This window comes from Staurois parvus, unplaced genomic scaffold, assembly GCF_062004578.1.
Source record: "Staurois parvus isolate SC_StPar_1 unplaced genomic scaffold, SC_StPar_1.0 ptg000475l, whole genome shotgun sequence".
Classification (NCBI taxonomy): Eukaryota; Metazoa; Chordata; class Amphibia; order Anura; family Ranidae; genus Staurois; species Staurois parvus.
The window spans coordinates 2046004-2067966 of NW_028318271.1; the positions used below are offsets into that span (position 1 = coordinate 2046004).

Here is a 21963-nt window from a genome sequence, read left to right on the forward strand (position 1 = left end):
CACCTCCCCCTAGAAGGCCCTTCATCAGAATGTAGACTCTTTGTTCATCTCATGCAGGGAAGACAGTCATCCTGAGACCTGCACAATGTAACAAACCAACTGCAAATATTACAGTCCTATCCCTGATTGCTGAAATAGGCAATAAGGCTCAACAGCAAAGAAAGCAGAACCATACTTGTTTGGGCTCTCTTTTTTTTTTTTAAATACCTGTTTAAGGAGGAGCCCCTCCAAAGCAAGCAAATATAAATGCCTATAGTCCCTATGCAAAGAAACAAACCAGACCAGCTCGTCTGGAAGAAAAAGGGTTCAGCATATCCATAAATAACAACAGTTCACTGGACCAGAATCTCAGTATTTCCACAGACTGGGTTGGCGGACTATGGAGTCATTGGGTCTCCATATAGCCACAGAATAACTTCGGCTTGACTGTCATTCTCTTACAACCACCACCCGATCTTTATGAATGACCTGGCCCTTGCTCCACCTTCTCTTGATGTCTTGGAAGTGGGCCTAGGCTCCTTCAAGACAAGGCCGTCTTAGATGTCTGGGGATGTGCATGTGGTCCCAGATCAAGTCCTCCTCCCATTGTGTCCAGGACTCTTCAACTAAGTTCATGATGTCCTGGGGGATGTAGGAGTAGTCCAGACCCCATTCCAAGGCCACTCTCCGTTGTATCTCCCTTTGCAATTGGGAAGAGCAGGGCAGATTGCTCTTGTCCCCCAACCCAGGCTGCATGCAGAACTGTGGTGACATAATGACCCACTCTTGCACCTCAGTGTCTCTAACCTTGGTCCTGGCCTGGGGTGAAGTAACAGGTTTGAATGTTTGGGTGTGGGGCGAAATCCTAACCGGCTCTGACCAGTAAGAATGTCCATCAGAGTCTGTAGTGTATGGGGGTTCTGACAATCTCGTCTGCAAGTCCAGCTAACTGTAGCGTCCCCCCAGTCCCACTCCTCCTCCTACTTCTCAGAGGCCCACTCATCCTGCTGTATTTCCAGGGGCACATATCTCACTAGGAGTCTGGGCAATTCCCAGTCTACCTCTCCACCACTAACACTCTCCATCAGCTCACCTGAGGACTGGTCATCTCCGCAACTAGGCTCCTTCCGACTGGAGAGGTCAGGGCGGGTAAATGAGGCCAGCAGTTACAAAGTGTTGGCCGATTCCTGCTGTAGTGATAGTGGATTTAAGACTTCTGATATCTTTTGTCAGGCTGGGAATGGAGGAGCACGACCCGCTGAGTGGGTCAGCAATAGTGACGGGGGAGTTGTGGTCCTGAGACTCGACCACACTTGGTGTAGCAAACTCTGGACCAACTTCAGTCTTTCGGCTTTCCGGCTTCTGTAGATCCATGATATATCTGTGAGGTGCCAGATCGCCAGGCAACAGATGGTTAAGAGGCTCTCCGCAATGTCCACACCTGGCCCAAGCTCCGACCAGTGCATTTGGCCTCCTACAGTCAGGTCAGATGAGGCATAATCTTTCTGTGCCCTCCATCATCCCCAGATCAAACCAGCCGTATCCACAAGGGTCATCTCTGGATGGTACATTTTTCAGTAAACTGGCAGAATGCCCTCCATTTTATTCCGCTCATGTGTAAGCCGTGTACCGGGGTGGGCTCCCCAGGATACAGTGAAGTCACGAACGAGGAAAGCAACCCCAACACCAGCTTTTGCCACAACAGAATTTTACTTAGACGTGGCAAATAAACACAACCACAAATGCTGGAAACAAAATAAATTTACATACACCCAGCCCAAAGGCTGAGACCCTTGTGCTGCACAGCACGGCGCCTTCTGATGGATGAAGGTAGAAAGTGAAGTAATTTACCTACTGGTGGGCACAACTAAGCTGCCACACCTTACCTGTTATTACCCTAAAAGAGCAGGAATCAGTGTATGGGTGTATGGTATGGGCTAGCCTGCGGTGCAGCACAACAGCTTACAATCTTACACAAATCTACAGTATTCCCCCTCCCATAACTGGTGCTGTAGCACGTGCCTGAGTATTTCTTCTGAGCAAAACGCCAGTCTGGCTTGAGTTTGTAGGATTTTATCAGCTCTCCAATGTGAAATGTCACTTTAAGTTGTGGAGTCCTTCCAAAGATCAGTAAAAACACTTGTGGCCTGACACAAACAGAGACCCTAACTAACTAACTATAGGCCTGGACTCGTCTATAGGCACCAACACTGAAATGAGGTGTGTGCATGATCTTACCAACCTGGGTCTGCTTTGCATCCGCTGGTGACTCTGAACAGAACAAGCATGCGGTCTCCCGTATATGTTGCTTAGTTCCTCTGCTTTCATCAGCATTCCTGGCAGCAATCTCATCAGCATTCCTGGCAGCAATCTCATCAGCTTCCTGGCAGCAATCTCATCAGCTTCACTTAGCTACAGCTCTGGTTACTGACGGATGCACCCACACCTGGATGTCATGGGATTCTCAGACCCTTCATTCAGCATCGTCCAAAACATGGCTGCAGTCTCCTCTTCCTGTTCACTAAACTCCATGTGAAAAAAACCCCACCTCTTCATGAATATACAAATATTTATGTAGTCTGAGGCTGTGTTAGAAAAACAGTGACATCTTGTGGCTAAACCGCAGAGTGTCAGTCAAAACATGAATTTACTTCCACACAGTGTTCAAACAATGAGAGCTGTTTCCCCATCTCACACATGCTTTTCCTCTACGTGGGGGGGTGTAGTGGGCGGTTTTAAGCACAAGCTTGGGTGACTGTTAAGCGTGGCCATGCCCCTCCTTGTGATCTTCAGACTGCTGTGCTGGAACTTTCCACCAAGGGATTAACCCCCAGTGTTCCGACTTGAGCCAAACTTCAATCTTGGTAATGTCTGTATCCTGTTGGCAAGGCACTAATAGTTTGCTGGCTAGTGCTGAACATTGGCTTCCAGCCACATCACTGAATAGCTGGGTTGCACGTACACAATAAAGGTTGGGAGCCATAATGTCCTGCAGTGGTTGCCATGGGCATCGGCGGGATATGGAGCACCCCCCCCCCCGCTAAATGCAAGGTCACAATCAGAGTTGCTCTATCTTCACAAAGCAATAAAGAATTTGTAATCCGTCAATCTAAGCAACGAGGCAGATTACAGTTTGAGCAGAGTCACTATTTGTCGCCACCTGTACAGCAGCACACACGCTGAATTGCAGCAATGAGTCATCCCAGTTACTATGGGCAACGGCAAGCACATATATGGTGAACACATTATTCTCCTTTACAGTCACATAGCCTTTGTTGGTGGCCACCTGGGGAGGAGCCAAATGATGTCTGTGCACTGAGAAGCTGTCCTGGTTGCTCCGGGCGATGGCGGGTAGGACAGCGGGTATATCAAATATTCTGCAAAAGTTCAGCAACAGACATACGGCACAATCTTTGTTAGGAGCCACCTGGGGAGCAGCCAAAGACTTCTTAATAGGCCCAGCATGGTTTGCTGTGTTCCATGACACTTTTTCTCTTCAGGCTCATTGGTTGCTAGGGGTGACGGCAGCAGGTTGCTATAGGCAAATCCCAGACGAGCCCCCACATATAGCACTCCACCCTTAGGGGTCACTGTTGAATTTGGGTCCCTTTATAGTCCTGCACAGGCAGTCAATTAGCATTTTCCACACAGCTTTTATCCACAGACTGAAATCAGGCGTTGAGCATTGCTTTTGTTGTTATTGAGGGGATTAAACTTGGATAGGGTTTAGGGATGTATAGGATGCCCAAAGGAAATGAAGTCTGAGGACAACTTCCTGAACTATTCACAGCATCTTCTCTCTGTTACAGTCTCTGTTGGAGTGCTATCCAGCAGCTCCAATTGTACTACCCCAGACCACAGATGAACTTCTCTTCACCCAGCAATCTGAAGATTTTCTTCCTGAGCAGGGGATCCGGCTTATGTCCCCTTAAATAAGGTGCACAGTCACCAGAAGGAGCTAATCCGGTTTCCCACCAGAGTACTCCTTCCCCTATCCGTCCAGGGGGTTCAGGTATACTCACTCAGGTTCTCTCCTGTACAGCTTGTGGAATGGCTGCTGCTACCAGGCCTATCAGTTGGGCTGCAACTTCCTTACCACACAGCTGGTCCTCTCTCAGGGGACCAGTGTGTCCCGAGGTTTCCTGCTCTCCAGCTCTGGGTCTCAGGCAGGCCCCATCTCAGCAGGCCTCCTGGCATTCATTTTCCGTCAGCCTCACATCTTCCTGACTCACACTCCTCTCCCACGACCACACTCCAACACCCTCCACTAAACAGACTCTAACACCTTTTAAGGGAGTCCGGCTCCTTGCCAAGCCTCCTGTTGGGGACTGGCTGAGGTCTTTCAGAGGTGCAGCCAGTCCTCAGACCACTCACTGCCTCCAAGGTTCTCCTCTGAAAGCCTCAGAGCAGGGGGACATTCCAGAGGGGCTGGCCTGCAGAATCTCTCAATTTGACCCTTCTGGCTATCATACCTGAGCTGCTATTCAGCTCCTGTCTAACCATTAGGGATCTAGCTTCACCTAGTGTAATTAGGAGGGTGCTAAAAAGGTCATGGTAGAAAAGTGGTTAAATCAATCAATAAAGCAAAGGGGCACCCCCCCACTTCCCTCGTCAGGACTCTGGCAGTAGCCCATGGGAAACCACTTTCCCAGTTAAAGCAGGAGGAACTTGGGGAGCATCTGTTCCTGGATCCTTCGTGTGACTAATGACCCCAGAAATGACATGTATTATGTCACTTCCAGGGCTGCCGCTGTCATTCCTTGGCTAATGTAACCGAGGATGCAGCTATTCCAGCACGATCTGTGCTGGAATAGATGCTTTGGAGGCAGGGCTGGATCTAGAAGGGTGCTGGGGTGGGCTGTGCCCCCCTAGATTTTAATTGCACCACCCAGGTCTCTGAGGCTTCATTCACACTAAGGTGTTTCAAATCGTAGACGGAATTGCTGTGATTCTGCCCTCAATTTGAAAGCATGCTGGGAAAGTGTGAAAACGCGCGATTGCGATAATTTCAATGGCACATGAAAACGCAGGGCATTTTTTCTATGATCGCTATGTTTTTCTGCATGGCAAAAGCGCATAGTGATGGGGACACCTGATGTAAGGGGGCACTCTGATGGGGATAACTGATCATATGTAAGAGGGCACTCTAATGGAGACACCTGATGAAAGGGGCACTCTGATGGGGACACCTGATGAAAGGGGCACTCTGATGGGGACACCTGATGAAAGAGGCACTCTGATGGAGTCACCTGATGAAAGGGGACACTCTGATGGGGACACCTGATGTAAGGGGACACTCTGATGGGGGCATCTAATGTAAGGGGGAACTCTGATGGGGATAACTGATCATATGTAAGAGGACACTCTGATGGGGTCACCTGATGAAAGGGGACACTCTGATCACTACACCTGATGTAAGGGGATACTCTGATGGGGACATATAATGTAAGGGGGAACTCTGATGGGGATTACCGATCATATGTAAGAGGGCACTCTGATAGAGACACCTGATGAAAGGGGCACTCTGATGGGGACCCTGATGAAAGGGGGCACTCTGATGAGGACCCCAATGTAGGGGGGAACTCTAATGGGGACCCTGATGTAAGGGGGCACTTTGATGGGGACCCTGATGTAAGGGGGCACTTTGATGGGGACACCTGATGTAAGGAGACGATCTAATAGGGACAACTGGTGTAAGGGGACACTCTGATGGGGACACCTGTTGTAAAGCGGCACTCTGATGGGGAAAACTGATCATATGTAAGAGGGCACTCTGATGGGGCCCCTGATGAAAGGGGGCACTTTGATGAGGACCCCAATGTAGGGGGAACTCTAATGGGGACCCTGATGAAAGGAGGCACTTTTATGGGGACACCTAATGTAAGGGGACGATCTGATAGGGATAACTGATGTAATGGGACACTCTGATGGGGACATCTAATGTAAGGGGACACTCTGATGGGGACACCTGATGTAAGGGGGCACTCTGATGGAGACCTGATGTAAGGGGGCACTCTGATGGGGATAACTGATGAAAGGGGGCACTCTGATAAGGACCCTGATGTAACGGGACAATCTGATGGGGACACCTGATATAACGGGGCACTCTAATGGGAACACCTGGTGTAAGGGGACACCTGATGTAAGGGGGCACTCTGATCGGGGACACCTGATGAAAGGGGGCACTCTGATGGGGATAACTCATATGTAAGTGGGCACTCTGATGGGGACCCTGATGAATGGGGGCACTCTGATGAGGACCCCAATGTAGGGGGGAACCCTAATGGGGACCCTGATGTAAGGGGGCACTTTGATGGGGACACCTGATGTAAGGGGACGATCTGATAGGGATAACTGATGTAAGGGGACACTTTGATGGGGACACCTAATGTTAAGGGACACTCTGATGGGGACACCTGATGAAAGGGGGCACTCTGATGGGGATAACTGATCAAATCTAAGAGGACACTCTGATGGAGACATCTGATGAAAGGGGGCACTCTGATGGGGACCTTGATGAAAAGGGGCACTCTAATGGGGACCTTGATGTAAGGGGGCACTTTGATGGGGACACCTGATGTAAGGGGATGATCTGATAGAGACACCTGATGTAAGGGGACACTCTGATGGGGATAACTGATGAAAGGAAACACTCTGACAGGAACCTGATGTAAAGGGGAACTCGTGAAGTAAACAGGGACTCTGCCAGGGACATCTGACATAAGGGGGCACAGTTTCTGTTTAATCACCCTAATCTAATGACAGCCCAATACATATTAGTGGTTCCGAGGTCATGACAGACTGCCAGTGACTCACACACAGTGTTGAAATTACACTCCCTGAATTTTTTACTGGACCCCCAATTTAGATTTGACCATGACAGGAGGGCAGGGGAGACATTAAGGCTGGATTCACATATATGTGGTGCAGTATACCGCATGTGATTCTCACAGGAACCGCACCACATTCCTGTGCAAATCACATGCAATTTGTGTGCGGTGTGATTGGAGTCATACATTTTGCCAAAAAGGTGTAGGTCCCTTTTTTTGGTCCGCACTAGAATCGGATCGTATGGGTATTCACACCTATGCGATTCGATTCTGCACATCGCACCGCATTTTGCGGACAGCTTTCGGGGTGTTGTTAACTTAACATACACACCCGCAGTGGTTCGCATGAACAGGGTGCGATTCTGATGCAGTGTGGAATTTGCACAGAAAACGCTGCAAATTCTGCACCACATCAGTGTGAACCAGGGCTGAGGGTCTAATAGACTCCCAATGTCTCAGCAAAGAGAACCTGTCACTTGCCTACGCTATCACAGAGGGGGCTTCTTAGCCCACTTGTGATAGCAATAAAATTAACAATAAATAAATACAATTAAAAAAGTGTAAAAAAAAAAAAAAGAACTGTATAAAAGAAATAAAAATACCTCCAAAAATTAAAGTACCCCTGTCACCCCCACACACACTCCATAAAAAAAGTACAGCATAGGGCGAGCACATTATGTAAAAATCAATTGCGCCACACGTGCAGTATCAGCAAGGGAGAATGTCACCAGCACACTGAGGATCACCAATATGGGTTCAAAAGTTTTAATAAATGATGACATAGTTATGGCAAGGCAACGTTTCGGAGTCTCGCAGGACCCCTTCATCAAGCATGTGACCCCCTGATCCTGCGAGCCTCCGAAACGTTGCCTTGCTGTAACTATGTGATCATTTATTAAAACATTTGTACCCATATTGGTGATCCTCGGTGTCTTGGTGACATTCTCCCTTGCTGATTCTGTTCGGCTCCAGCCAACGGTTGCTGCTCCACCAAGGATAGACTGACAACTCATGGGGACCCCGGGCAATAGGGGATCATGGGGCCCCTGTGTCCTTGCCCAAACTCAAAAAAGCCTATGAAAAAGGTACCAGGGGCATCTCATGGGGCCCCCTACTGACCCCGGGCCCTCGGGCAGTGCCCGAGTTTCCAAATGGTCAGCCCGCCCCTGTGCACCACCCATTTTTAACGCAGGAACGTGTGCGTTTGCCTTGTACATTTACACATGTGAGGTATCGTCGCGAACATTGGCGTCAAAGCAATAATTCTGCGGCCATAAATCACAGTCAACTCTAAACTGATGACCTGTAAAGTCTTTTAAAGCATTGCCTGTGGGTACAATAGATGTGTGCAATTCTGTTGAAGCGCTCAATTTAAAGACTTGAAATTTACATGGCACCACCCAATCTTTTACATTTGACCGAAAAATGGGTATAATATTGTGCTTGTTTGCACTAAAAACCATTTTAGTGTATTTTAATCCTGCAAATATGCATTTGATAAATACCGTGCAACATAAAAAATCCCAGCTACCACCATTTTATTCTCCAGGGTCTCTGCTTTCGGAAAATATATCATATTCTGGGGGTTTAAAGTAAGTTTATGGCCAAACAAAAAGCAGATTTTTAAGTGTTCAACAATTTGAGAAGAAGGGGTTAAAGGAGGCAGGCACAGAGGGGTGTATAGATGGAGTGTTCCTTTAATTGGGGCACTGGCTGGAGGTGCAGGGATCCGATGTCTGGATGGATCTATGGCTGGATGGAGGATATGCAGGCAGGCAGCACCCCCAGGATGACAGTGCTGGGTAGGCAGGCTCTGATTGCTGACAGCCCGGCTATGACGTGTGATGGGGAGGGAGGAGGACTGGCGATGAGGACTGGAGCCTTTTAAACAGAAGACAGCCCGGAGGAGCTGGGAATGTGAGCCGGCTGCTGGAATCCCATCTGGGGGGGGGATCAGAGGGGCACACAGCCCTCCACCTCTCTCTGGATCTGCAGGATGGGGATGGTGGAGCTGGATCCAGCCTGGGATTGTAGGAGAATGCTGCCTGCCTGTGCTGCCAGCCCACAGGTAATCACTGCTGCCTACCTCTCCACTTCAAGGGGCACTCCACATTTCCTCCAGCACACTGAGATCAATCTTCTCCTTCCACTATTAGATCCAATGTATCATCACCCCTAGTCTGCCCAGACCTCCACCCACCTCTCCAGGAGGGATTGCAACTTTTATCTTCCGCTCGTCGGCCGATTCCTGTAACCGTCTACACGATCGGTTTCGGTTTACGGATTTTTTTTTTTTGTGTGTGGAATATTTCTGGGAGGCACTCAGGGTTTGTTTTCACCTAAATCACTTTGTTTGTTCGCATCCTGGAATCGAAGCATCGTGCGATCTGAATTGTTCCAATGGATTAGGAACGATCGCAGTCGCCTATGGTATGGAATATTTCTGCCGGTTGTCCGGAGTTAAGTTGGTCGGCGTTCACCCATAAACCATTTGCTTCGATCGGTCGCATGATGGAATCGTTATGTCGCACGATCTGAGCTGTTCAGATGGAGTCGTGTATGGAGGGAAAAGGACTGCGGTCACTTACGGTACGGAGTGAAGTTAGTCGGCATTACCTGTAAACCTCCCGCTTTGTTCGGTCGCATTACGAAATCGCTTGATCTATTTGTTATGGTCGCATCAGAATCGGTACGTTGCATGATCTGATCTGTTCATGATGGCATTGTGTATGGAGGGAAAACGACTGCGTTCACTTACGGTACGGAGTGAAGTTGGTCGGTGTTACCTGTAAACGGCCTGCATTGTTTGGTCGCATTACGACATCGTCTGATCTATTCGTTATGGTCGCATCAGAATCGGTACGTCGCATGATCTGATCTGTTCATGATGGCATTGTGTATGGAGTGAAAACGACTGCGGTCACTTACGGTACGGAGTGAAGTTGGTCGGCATTACCTGTAAACCTCCCGCTTTGTTCGGTCGCATTACGAAATCGCTTGATCTATTCGTCATGATCGCATCAGAATCGGTACGTTGCATGGTCTGATCTGTTCATGATGGCATTGTGTATGGAGTGAAAACGACTGCGGTCACTTACGGTACGGAGTGAAGTTGGTCGGTGTTACCTTTAAACCGCCCGCTTTGGTTGGTCGCGTTATGAAAACGTCTGATCTGTTGATCATGGTCGATGGTGCGACCTGTTCATGATGGCATTGTGTATGGAGTGAAAACGATTGCGGTCGCCTACGGTACGGAGTTAAGCTGGTCGGCATTCACCTATAAACCGCCGGTTTTGGTTGGTCGCATAACGCCAAATGGTTCCGATGGAGTTGAAAACAGTGGTGGGGTTTGGAAACTTTCTGCCAGTTGTCTGTTGTCCTAAATTGAATGCAGCTAAACCACCCACTTTGGTCGGTCGTTATCATAACATTGCATGATCTGATTTATTCCGATGGAGTGAAAATGATCACAGCCGCCTGTCACAACTTTGTATGGTTTGGAAATTTTCTGCCAGTTGTCTGTTGTCCTGCAGTTGAATTGGTATGAAGCATCGAAGCCTGGAAAGATCTTGCCTGATAGTGAGTGTGCATGATGGATTCAGATGTAGTCTGCAAGGGTTCATTCTGACATTCTGTAGAATATATGTATTTATTGATACTCTACTAACCTAAAGAATTGATATATACTCATATATTCATATTTATTGATAAGGAAGATTCTGCCAAATTATAGAATGTATTTATATTCCTGTATTCATATTCATCGATCAAGAATATTCCCCAATCTATAGAATTCATATATACTCGTTGATATCTATTGATAATGGTGGGTTAAGATGAAGCCTTGAGGGGTCCTATCTCTAAATATTTGATTCTGACAATCTATAGAATTCATATGTATTGATCAGAAATATTCTGACAATCTATAGAATTCATTTACACCTCATTTATTCATATGTATTGATAGTACAGAGTTCCTATTTATTGATAATGATGGGTTTAGATGAAGTCCTATCTCTAGACCTTTCATTCTGTCCATCTATAGAACTCATATTTATTGATAATGAGTGTCTCCCAATCTATCTATAGAATTCATATATACTCATACATCTATATTTATTGATAAAAAAGATCTCCCAATCTTTAGAACTCATCTATTCTTATTTATTGATAATGATAGGTTAGGATGAAGCTTTCTAGAGTTCACTAGACATTTGATTCTGACATTCTTTAGGATTCATATTTATTGATAAACAAGATCTCCCAATCTATAGAACTCACAAATGCCCAAAGGTTCATATTTATTGATAATGAAGATCTCCCAAACTATAGAATTCATATATACTTTGATAATGAAGATCTCCCAATCTATAGAATTCATATATATTTTGATAATGAAGATCTCCCAATCTATAGAATTCATATATATTTTGATAATGAAGATCTCCCAATCTATAGAATTCATATATTTATTGATAAAGAAGATCTCCCAATCTATAGAATTCATATATTTATTTATAAAGAAGATCTCCCAATCTATAGAATTCATATATTTATTGATAAAGAAGATCTCCCAATCTATAGAATTCATATATTTATTGATAAAGAAGATCTCCCAATCTGTAGAATTCATATATTTATTTATAAAGAAGATCTCCCAATCTATAGAATTCATATATATATTGATAAAGAAGATCTCCCAATCTATAGAATTCATATATATATTTATAAAGAAGATCTCCCAATCTATAGAATTCATATATATATTTATAAAGAAGATCTCCCAATCTATAGAATTCATATACTGTATATATTGATAATGAAGATCTCCCAGTCTATAGAATACATATATATATTGGAATATTGATTGATCATTAAGATCTCCCAATCTATAGAATTCATATATATATTGATAATGAAGATCTCCCAATCTATAGAATACATTGATATATTGATTGATAATGAAGATCTCCCAATCTATGGAATTCATACAGTCATATATGTATTGATAATGATGGAATTAGATGAAACCTTCAAGAGTCCTACCCCTAAACTTTTGTTTCTGCCAATCTATAGAATTCATATATTCGTAGTTAATGATAATGATAGGCGAAAATGAAGTCTTTCAAGGATCCCATCTCTATATATTTGATTCTCCCTATCTTTATAATCATATATGATGAAAATTCTGCCAATTTATAACTATTCATATTTATTGATAATGAAGATTCTGCCAATCTATAGCATTCATATATTCATATTTATTGATAATTTAGAATTCATATTTATTGATAATGATGGAATTGAAGTCTTCCAGGGTCCTGTTTCTAGACCTTTGGTTCTGGCAAGCCATAGAATTCCTTTATTCATATTTATTGATAGTGAAGATTCCGCCAGTCTATAGAATTCTTATATTTATTGATAATGAGCGGTCATGTGTAGTGAACCTTTCATGGTGCAACGCGGTACCCTCTGCTCATGTGGGGCATCAGCTGTGTCCCTGGAAATGATTCTCCCAGTGTGGGCAGATAGGCAACCATGCACAAAGAGCGTCGCAGCTGTGTGCCAAAGGGGAAATAAGCGTGCATTAATCTTTAGCTCTTGTCCATTCCATGCTGCTCTTCTGGCAGCCTAACCCTGGATGTCTTGCCATAGCTCCCGTGCAGCCTCTTGTTTTCCTGCTAGCTCCATGTATGGGGACGATCTGGCTTTCTGTAGCAATCTGAGCGCCTTGTTTCTATGGGGGTTTTGTTGAGGAATTGTCATGGTGCCGATGTTTTGGGGTTGGGTTGTATGAGTGGCAGTTGATGGGATATAGTACATGCTGCTGCCACTCGGAGATTGCATGTGGTGCAGAGGCAGGAGTGGGAGCTGCTGCTGCTAGACTGGGGCTGCAGGTTGCTGCCAATTTCTCCTGCGTTCTAAAATGCTGCATGGGTGCCAGGCACCTGTCATAGGCTGGCAGCAGTCAGCGAGGTCTCCCCCGCAACAATCTTCTGGTCTCCAGCCAGGTTTCTCATTCCACTTCAACTTTTTGTGTACCGTATCCTTCTGCCCTTGCCCACGTGGATTGCTCCTTCCTCATTCAGCGATTACGTGTTCAGTAGTAGGTATCTAGTACTCCAAAAAATCCCTGCAAAGGTCTCTTGCTTTTCACAAGATACATGATTGCATTGTGTTATAGCAAAAGTTGGGCAATATGCGGTTGGCTTCAAATTGAGTCTGCCCTGTCAGACAGGGCTGTGCTGTATGGCAGAGCTGGGTATATCTCAGGATTGGATGGACAGATACACAGACATCTAGCTGCCAAAAAATCTGTGTGATTAACTCTTGCGTTTTGTAAACGAAATGCCATGCTATGTCCTGCAAAAGTTGTGTAGTGTGTGGCTTCAAAGTGTGCCAGTACTAGAGCTCAGCCTGGGTTCACACTTGTGCGGTCGCATGTGATTCACACAGGAACCGCACCGCATTCCTGTGCAAATCACATGCGATTTCTGTGCAGTGCAATTTGAGCCATACACTTTGTATGGCTCAAATCGCACCTCATCCGCACCAAAAGAGTGCAGGACCCTTTTTTTGTCTGCGGTATATCACATGTGATTCTCACAGGAACCACACCGCATTCCTGTGCAAATCACATGCAATTTGTTTTTGGTGCAATTGGAGCCATACATTATGTATGGCTCTAATCGCACCACACCAAAGAGGTGTAGGACCCTTTTTTTGGTCCGCACTAGAATCAGATCACATGGGTATTCACACCCATGCGATCCAATTCTGCACATCTCACCGCCTTCTGCAAACTGATTTTGGGGTGTCGTTAACTTAAAATACACACCCGCAGCAGTTCATATGAATGGGGTGCGATTATGGAACCGTGCGGAAATCACACAGAAACTGGTGCAAATTCCGCACCGCATCAGTGTGAAACCGGGTTAAGTCTATAAAATACCGAGAGGGAAAGAGGTGCCAAAGCCTATAGAAATAACAATTGTATTTACATAGGAATAGCTGGGGCTCTGGTGGCCCCATTGAGAAAATTATTTGAATTAAAACACAATTGTGTCCCCTATTAGTGTTTTTTCAAGGACAGGTTCTCTCAGGTTCATCCAAGGCTGAAAATATTATTAGAGTGCTAAGTGGTTAGAACCCCTGTCGGGTTTATATTGGGGTCTGTGTCCCCATTGCTGCCGGAATGGGGGAATCTACTAATGAGGACACATGTTTAGGTGACAGCTGTCTAAGATGGCATTTCCCTTACTTTGGCGATACTTTCTCTTAGCTCTTGTTGTGCCTGCAGAAGTGAAGTGAAATCCCCCCCCCCCCCCAAAGTGAAGGGAAATCCCCCCCCCCCCAAAAAAAACTGACGGGAGTTTTTAGGCTTACCTACTTCACCCAATATAAAAATAAATGTTTTGGCTTTAGTTATACTTTAAGCACGTCCATTACAATTACTGCTTCTTTGGCCTGCAGATTTTGGGGGAAATTTGCTAAAACGATTGCACTCAGAATCTGGTGCAGCTGTGCAGGGCAGCCAATCCACTTCTAACTTCAGCTTGTTCAGTTAAAGTGGAGCTCCACCCAAAAGGGGAAGTTTCGCTTTAAGCCTTTGTCCCTCGCTCCCCGTTAAGGATTGGCACCAAATTTCACAGGTACCCGCTCCCACTTCCGCTGCGATCGCCTAGACCAGGGGTCTGCAACCTTTAAGACATAAAGAGCCACTTGGACCCGTTTCCGAGAGGGAAAAAAAGACTGGGAGCCGCAAAACCATTGCAACATTTAAAACAAATCCGACACTGCATATATTGCGAAAAGCGCTCTGGTCATGAAGGGGGTTTAAGGGCCCAGTAAGCAAAGGGTTAACCAGGGCCACAGTGTATCGTCATAATCACAATCATAGCCTTAGGTCAGTGGTGGGCAACCTTTTTTTTCAACTGAGCCAAATCTCGCCAAAACCACGATTGAAATTTATTTTGAGAGAAACATTTTTAAAACTGAAAATACATCCCCCATATAGTAATTCATTCCCCATATAGTAATTCATCCCCCCGTAGTAATTCATCCCTCATATAGCAATTCATCCCCCCTATAGTAATTCATCCCCCATATAGTAATTCATCCCCCATATAGTAATTCATCCCCCCTATAGTAATTCATCCCCCATAGTAATTCATCCCCCATAGTAAGTCATCCCCCATATAGTAATTCATCCCCCATATAGTAATTCATCCCCCATATAGTAATTCATCCCCCATAGTAATTCATCCCCCATATAGTAATTCATCCCCCATATAGTAATTCATCCCCCATAGTAATTCATCCCCCATATAGTAATTAATTCATCCCCCATAGTAATTCATCCCCCATATAGTAATTCATCCCCCATATAGTAATACATCCCCCATAGTAATTCATCCCCCATATAGTAATTCATCCCCCATATAGTAATTCATCCCCCATATAGTAATTCATCCCCCATAGTAATTCATCCCCCATATAGTAATTCATCCCCCATATAGTAATTCATCCCCCATAGTAATTCATCCCCCATATAGTAATTAATTCATCCCCCATAGTAATTCATCCCCCATATAGTAATTCATCCCCCATAGTAATTCATCCCCCATATAGTAATTCATCCCCCATAGTAATTCATCCCCCCTATAGTAATTCATCCCCCCTGTGTCAATTCACTTACCTTTGCTCCGCGCGTTCCTCTAGCTGTGTTCCCGCGCCGTTCTGGTCTTCAGGGCGGACTGTGAGAGGAGAGGAGTTCGGCACGCTGCCCCGCCTACATCTTGACAGCCAATGTTTGGAGGAGGGAGGGGAGCGGGCGCCCGGCACATAGAAGAGCTGCATTAAAAGAGCCGCGGCTTGCCGACCCTATTGCCTGTCACCTGGTGGGCAGTGTGCTCCGGAGCCGCAGGAAAGGTGAAAAAGAGCCGCATGCGGCTCCGGAGCCGCGGGTTGCCGACACCCGGCCTAGACGATCGAAAGCAGAAGTTGTCCTCCCTCCCTCCCCATAGCCTTCTGGGACACGCGACAGGTCCCAGAAGACTATGGGGCCATTCCCAAAGCGCAGCGCCTCTTGCGCATGCGCAGTGAGCTGTGATGCCGTAAGCTGTCACAGCCGGGTGCCCACACTGAAGATGCTGGCGCCGGGGAGAGAAGATGGCCGGTGAAACCAGCCGTGGTGAGGACACCGCAGGATCGAGGGACAGGTAAGTGGCTGTATTTTAAAAGTCATCAGCTACAGTTTTTGTAGCTGCTGACCTTCTTTTTTCTTTTTTTTTTTCAGGTGGACCTCCGCTTTAAGCTTTGCCATTAAAATCTGGAAACTGATCGGTTTCTGTAAAGAGTTGCACCTGATATTGCACTCTGCAGATTTAGCAAATAACCCCCTATGTGTTATAGAGCAACTAGCCATCCCTGCCAATCTGAATTCACCCACCGCTGAACCAAAATTTGGCTGCTATGGGAAACTGAACTTTGCACGTGTCTACTACAAACATTCGTGCGGTTTGCACAGCGCCCAAGCAGTGTGGGGCTCCCGTGCTCCGGTATGAGACTCACTGTTCTATTTAATTAACATTATAAATCTTTATTTTAAGATCTCAGCCATCCACCCATTAATCAGAGCCGTCCTGCCCAGAGCTTCCACATACCGTGTTAATGGCGGGGTGATCGCAGCTAATAAAGTGCCTGGATTGATGTGGCGTGGCGAATGGAGAGTCATGTGATGTTCTCCCTATGTCTGCTATAAGTGACGGAGCTGGGGAAGGGGAGGAGGGGGGTTCAGCTGTCTCGTTTTGTAAGGAAACATGCTACAGGAAAAAAAAAAAAAAATCCTATAGATAAAATCAGCTCATTGTGAATGAATGTGAACGATTGGCTGCCATATGGTGTTCACGGTGTGATTTTCTTCTATAGATGTTGTATACATGTCACAACAGGCATGGAGATATCCAGAAAATCAAACTCATATGTCACATAGCAACATAAATAACATTACAATGTGTTATATAGTATTAAAAAAAATAAATACATTTTATATATATATATGTATGTATAATTATATATGTGTATGTATGTATATATGTGTGTGTGTGTGTGTTTTGTTTTTTTTAACGTGGAATTTGATTCTGAGGCTGGATTTTCTGGAGATCTCCATGCCTGTTGTGACATGTATACAATATCTATAGAATAAAATCACACCGCGAACACCATATGGCAGCCAATTGTTCACATTCATTTAGAATACATACACCAATCAGCCATAACTTCATGCCCATCCACCTAATATCGAGTAGGTCTCCCTTTTGCCACCAAAACAATCTTGACCCATCAAGGCATGGACACCACTAGACCTCTGAAGGTATGCTGTGGTATCTGGCCGTCAGTAGCAGGTCCTTTTTCTTTTTCCAGCACATCCCACAGACGCTTGATGGATTGAGATCTAGAGAACTTGGAGGTCAAGTCAACACCTCAAACTCATTGCTGTGTTCCTCAAACCATTTGTGGACCAGTTTTGCAGGGCACATTATCCTGCTGAAAGAGGCCACTGCCATCAGGGAATACCATTTCCATAAAGGGGTGAACTTGGTCAACAACACTGTTTAGGTAGGTGGTATGTGTCAAGTAACATCCACATGAATGGCAAGACCCAAGGTTTTCCGGCAGAACATTGCCCAAAGCATCACACTGCCTTCTACGGCTTGCCTTCTGGTGCCCTCTTTTCACCAGGTGAATGATGCATACACACCCGGCCATTCTTATGATATAAAAGAAAACGTGATTTATCAGATCAGGCCACTTTCTTCCATTGCTCCGTGGTCCAGGTCTGATGCTCATGTGTCCATTGTAGGCGCTTTTGGCTGTGGGTACGGGTCAGCATGGGCATCCTGACCAGTCTGCAACTACACAGCCTCGTGCAATAAATGCAATGCCCATTTTTTTTGCTTTCAACACATCAACTTCAGGGACCACATGTTTACTTGCTGCCTGATATATCCCACTGACTTTCAGAAGTCATTTGTAATAAGATAATCAGTGATAAAGTTCGGGATAATCACTGTGTTTGTATGAATATGATGCGTGTATATATAGTATACAGTGTGTATACTATATACACACGGGGTCTTCAAAAAGTTTCTGCACATTTATTTATTTATGTGTGTGTATATATGTGTGTGTGTATGTATATATATCTATATATATATAGAATATTTATTTAATTTACTACAGGTACATTGCGCTACCAATTTACGCAGCTCTTTACATATATATTATACATTCACATCAATCCCTCAAGGAGCTTGCAATGGGGAGATATAAATATATATATATATATATATATATATATATAAAATAGATTTGTATGTAAGTTGCAAAATACTGTAATATTGGGACATGTTATACCTCAGCTGTAGTGGACCACAGGTCACAAGTGCTTGAAAAAGTGTCATATATATATGAAGAAATCTTGTGACCCCCATACATGTTGAAAAGATTTTTGTTTGTTCTTTTAAAACCTTGCTATCTGAGGGGGGAGGGCAATGCTTGCATGCTGGGACTTATAGTACTCCAACAGCTATGTACTGTAGCACAAAAAAGACGTTTTTGTTGCTTGTTTGTCCCTTCTTCGGTATAGGTGGAAGTTGTGGCTTGTATACGCTGGAGGGAGACCAGATAAATATATATATATATATATATATATACATATAATTATTATTATTATTATTTTTTTTTTGTCCGGGTGACTACCATGTGCTCAGTGACACCGGAGAGAAGTGTCACCGGATTTTTTGTTGGCAAGTCTGTCAGAGTAATGACACCAGCGCCACGCAGAGGCTTTCCTGATCCTCTACAAGCAAAATCAGAATGCAGTGCAGTCATCGTTTGTAGCTGCAACCCAGTCAGGCGACCAGTTCTTTCAATAATGGGGGGGAGGGGAGTCTTTTTTTTTTTTCTTTTTTCTTTTTTTTTCTCGCTTTTTTTCCATCGATGTTTTTTTTTTCTTTCTTAATAAACAGGCTACTTAATGTGTTTTCAGCTTCTGAACATCAAAACGCAGCGGGAATGCGAGCGTGTACATATAGATTTAATACGTGAAAGGCTGGAGGTAGTTTTGACACGGTGCCAAACATCTTGAACAAACCCTCCTTTATTTTTACATGGCCGCCCTCTGGCTCTACGCCCAGTGCCAAAAAAAAAAAAGGAAAAGAAAAAGTGAACTTAAAGGAAAGCTGTCAGAATAGCTATATGTGATCTACGTTTTTCGGGTATAGGCTCCGGTGGCTGACATGTTTATTCTTGATTTCATGTTCAGTAAGTCAGTGATCTGAAGAGTAGGCGCCCCAACGCTTGGCATGTTCATGCTTGTTTCAGGGTGAGGTGAAAGAAGGATCAGCATGACAGAACTGAGGGCTCGTTTATACCGTCATCATCATGGTTCAACACAAGGCCATTATTCACACCATAACGCTGCATTCAGGGGCGGTGCATAAAAAATGCAGCCTGGCCCAGTTTTTACGCACGCCGCTGCATATGAACGCACCACGACATGTCGCAACACACTATGCTGCATAGACCTGAATGAGGTGCCATTTTGTGACACTTCAATAATGTTAAAAAAAAAAGTAAATGTGTGTCCAGGCTGGTTTGAACAAGACCTGAAGTGTAAAGGATTAGTTCACCTTTACAAAAACACTCCAAAAAACTGGCTGTGCAGGTAAGGGGCACCTGTACATAAATATGGGGTGACTATACATAAAGATGGGGCGCCTATGCATAAAGATGGGGCGCCTATGCATAAAGATGGGGTGCCTATACATAAAGATGGGGTGACTATACATAAAGATGGGGTGACTGTACACAAAGATGGGCCGCCTATACATAAAGATGGGGTGCCTATACATAAAGATGGGGTGACTGTACACAAAGATGGGTCATCAATGCATAAAGATGGGTCGTCTATGCATAAAGATGGGGCACCTATACATAAAGATGGGACGCCTATACATAAAGATGGGGTGCCTATACATAAAGATGGGGTGCCTATACATAAAGATGGGGCGCCTATACATAAAGATGGGATGCCTATACATAAAGATGGGGTGACTATACATAAAGATGGGGTGACTGTACACAAAGATGGGTTGCCTATACATAGATGGGGTGCCTATACATAAAGATGGGGTGCCTATACATAAAGATGGGGTGACTGTACACAAAGATGGGTTGCCTATACATGGATGGGGTGCCTATACATAAAGATGGGGCGCCTATACATAAAGATGGGGTTCCTATACATAGATGGGGTGCCTATACAAAAAGATGGGTCACCTATACATAAAGATGGGTCACCTATACATAAAGATGGGGTGCCTATACATAAAGATGGGGTGCCTATACATAAAGATGGGGCGCCTATACATAAAGACAAACTGTGCAGCTTTGACTAAAGTTGGATGATGCCCTTGTTAGTGGTGTAGCCCTTTTACGTATCTCCCGAAGCCTGACTGAAAAACTCCCAGAGATGGCTTCATCTTGTCCTGGCTTCCCAGCCGTTACTGCTCACCCCCACCATCACCAGAGCAAGTTCTCAAACCTTCACACATGGGTGGTCCACTGTATCCTCCGTCACAGTATTGCTGAACTCAGAACTACTGTGAAAGGGGAGGGCAAGCGCATGCAAGGGGGTTTGAATCGGCCATGCCGTATCATTAGTATTAGTGGGAGGAATATGCCATATCATTGGTGTCAGTGTAAGGAATAATTCCCCATCATTGTCAGTGGAATGAATAGTTCCCCATTTTTGGTATCAGTGTGAGGAATAGTTCCCATCATTGGTGTCAGTTGGAGGAATATGCTCCATTGTTGGTGTCAGCGTGAGGAATAGTTCCCCATCATTGGTGTCAGTTGGAGGAATATGCTCCATTGTTGGTGTCAGCGGGAGGAATAGTTCCCCATCATTGGTGTCAGTTGGAGGAATATGCTCCATTGTTGGTGTCAGCGGGAGGAATAGTTCCCCATCATTCGTGTCAGTGGTAGGAATATTTGCCCATCATTGGTGTCAGTTGGAAGAATATGCCCCATCATTGGTGTCAGTGGGAGGAATAGTGCCCTATCATTGGTATCAGTGGGAGGAATAGTGCCCCATCATTGGTGTCAGTGTGAGGAATAGTGTTCTATCGTTGGTGTCAGTGGGAGCAATAGTGCCCTATCGTTGGTGTCAATGGAAAGAATAGTTCCCCATCATTGGTATCATTTGATGTACATATACTCACCATTAGTATCTCTATATGTTTAGTGTATGTTTCTGTTGTTAGGGTAAGGCTGATGTTCAGGATCATTAAAGTATAACTAAAGGCAAAACTTCTTTAGTTTTTGATAGAGTGGAGAGATTCCTCATTAGGGAGGTTCACCCTCTCTATTTTTCAAAGTTACTGTTATCACCAAGAGTGAAAAGCCCAAAACTTGAGATGACACCAGAACAGTAACTGAGGCAAAACCTTCCAATGGAGACACTACTTCTGGTGGCAACCAGGGATTCCCTCAGTTTGGAGGGATTTCTTCCTGTTTTGGCTATGGTACAGGAAGTGAAGGCAAATCTCCCCAATAGAACATACTGTAGATGGCAAAAAAAGCTTGTCTCTGTCCAACATGAAGAAAAACGTTTTGACTTTAGTTCTACTTTAGATATGATATTAAGATAAGTGTATCACAATGAAAGTTTTTTTTTTTTTTTTTTTATTGTTGTGCAAAAAAAATCTTATTGATCACTCATGACAAAAAAAAAACGGAAAGTCGGGGACTAGCGTAACAACAGATGGACCATCTTGAGTGTCCTACTGAGAGCGGTTTGTCAGTTTATGCAGAGTTCATATTTATCTATGTAAATGTATTAATACGGGGATAGTTATAGACTCCTCCATTTTTTTATTTATTTCTTTTTTTTGCTGTGTGGAAACAGGATAGGTTTGCTCCTAACAAATAATTAAATAAAAGTGTAGATTTTGTTCTCTTTTTTTTTTTTTTAGTTTTTGGGCGTTTTAGAACCTCTTTTGGGTTTTAATTGCTGTATGAGGCTTTCTTGGAGAGATCTCACCATTGGTTTCCTAGGCTGAGGACAATATTATCACTTTTACAGGAA

The 21963-nt window shown here is 44.7% G+C and overlaps 1 protein-coding gene and 1 long non-coding RNA gene across 2 annotated transcripts in view; one reads left to right on the forward strand and one right to left on the reverse strand.

Annotated features, from left to right (window-relative positions):
- Positions 1-16554, reverse strand: part of LOC149452381 (uncharacterized) — a 70387-nt gene extending 53833 nt beyond the window's left edge. Inside the window, exon 1 of the long non-coding RNA XR_016314879.1 lies at positions 16475-16554. This is a non-coding gene — a long non-coding RNA (uncharacterized LOC149452381). The remainder of the gene's footprint in view (positions 1-16474) is intronic.
- The window catches only part of PRLR (prolactin receptor), a 96606-nt gene continuing 83315 nt past the window's right edge, over positions 8673-21963 (forward strand). The window contains exon 1 of the mRNA XM_089689434.1: positions 8673-8877. The gene's annotated coding sequence lies outside the window, so the exon portion shown is untranslated. The remainder of the gene's footprint in view (positions 8878-21963) is intronic.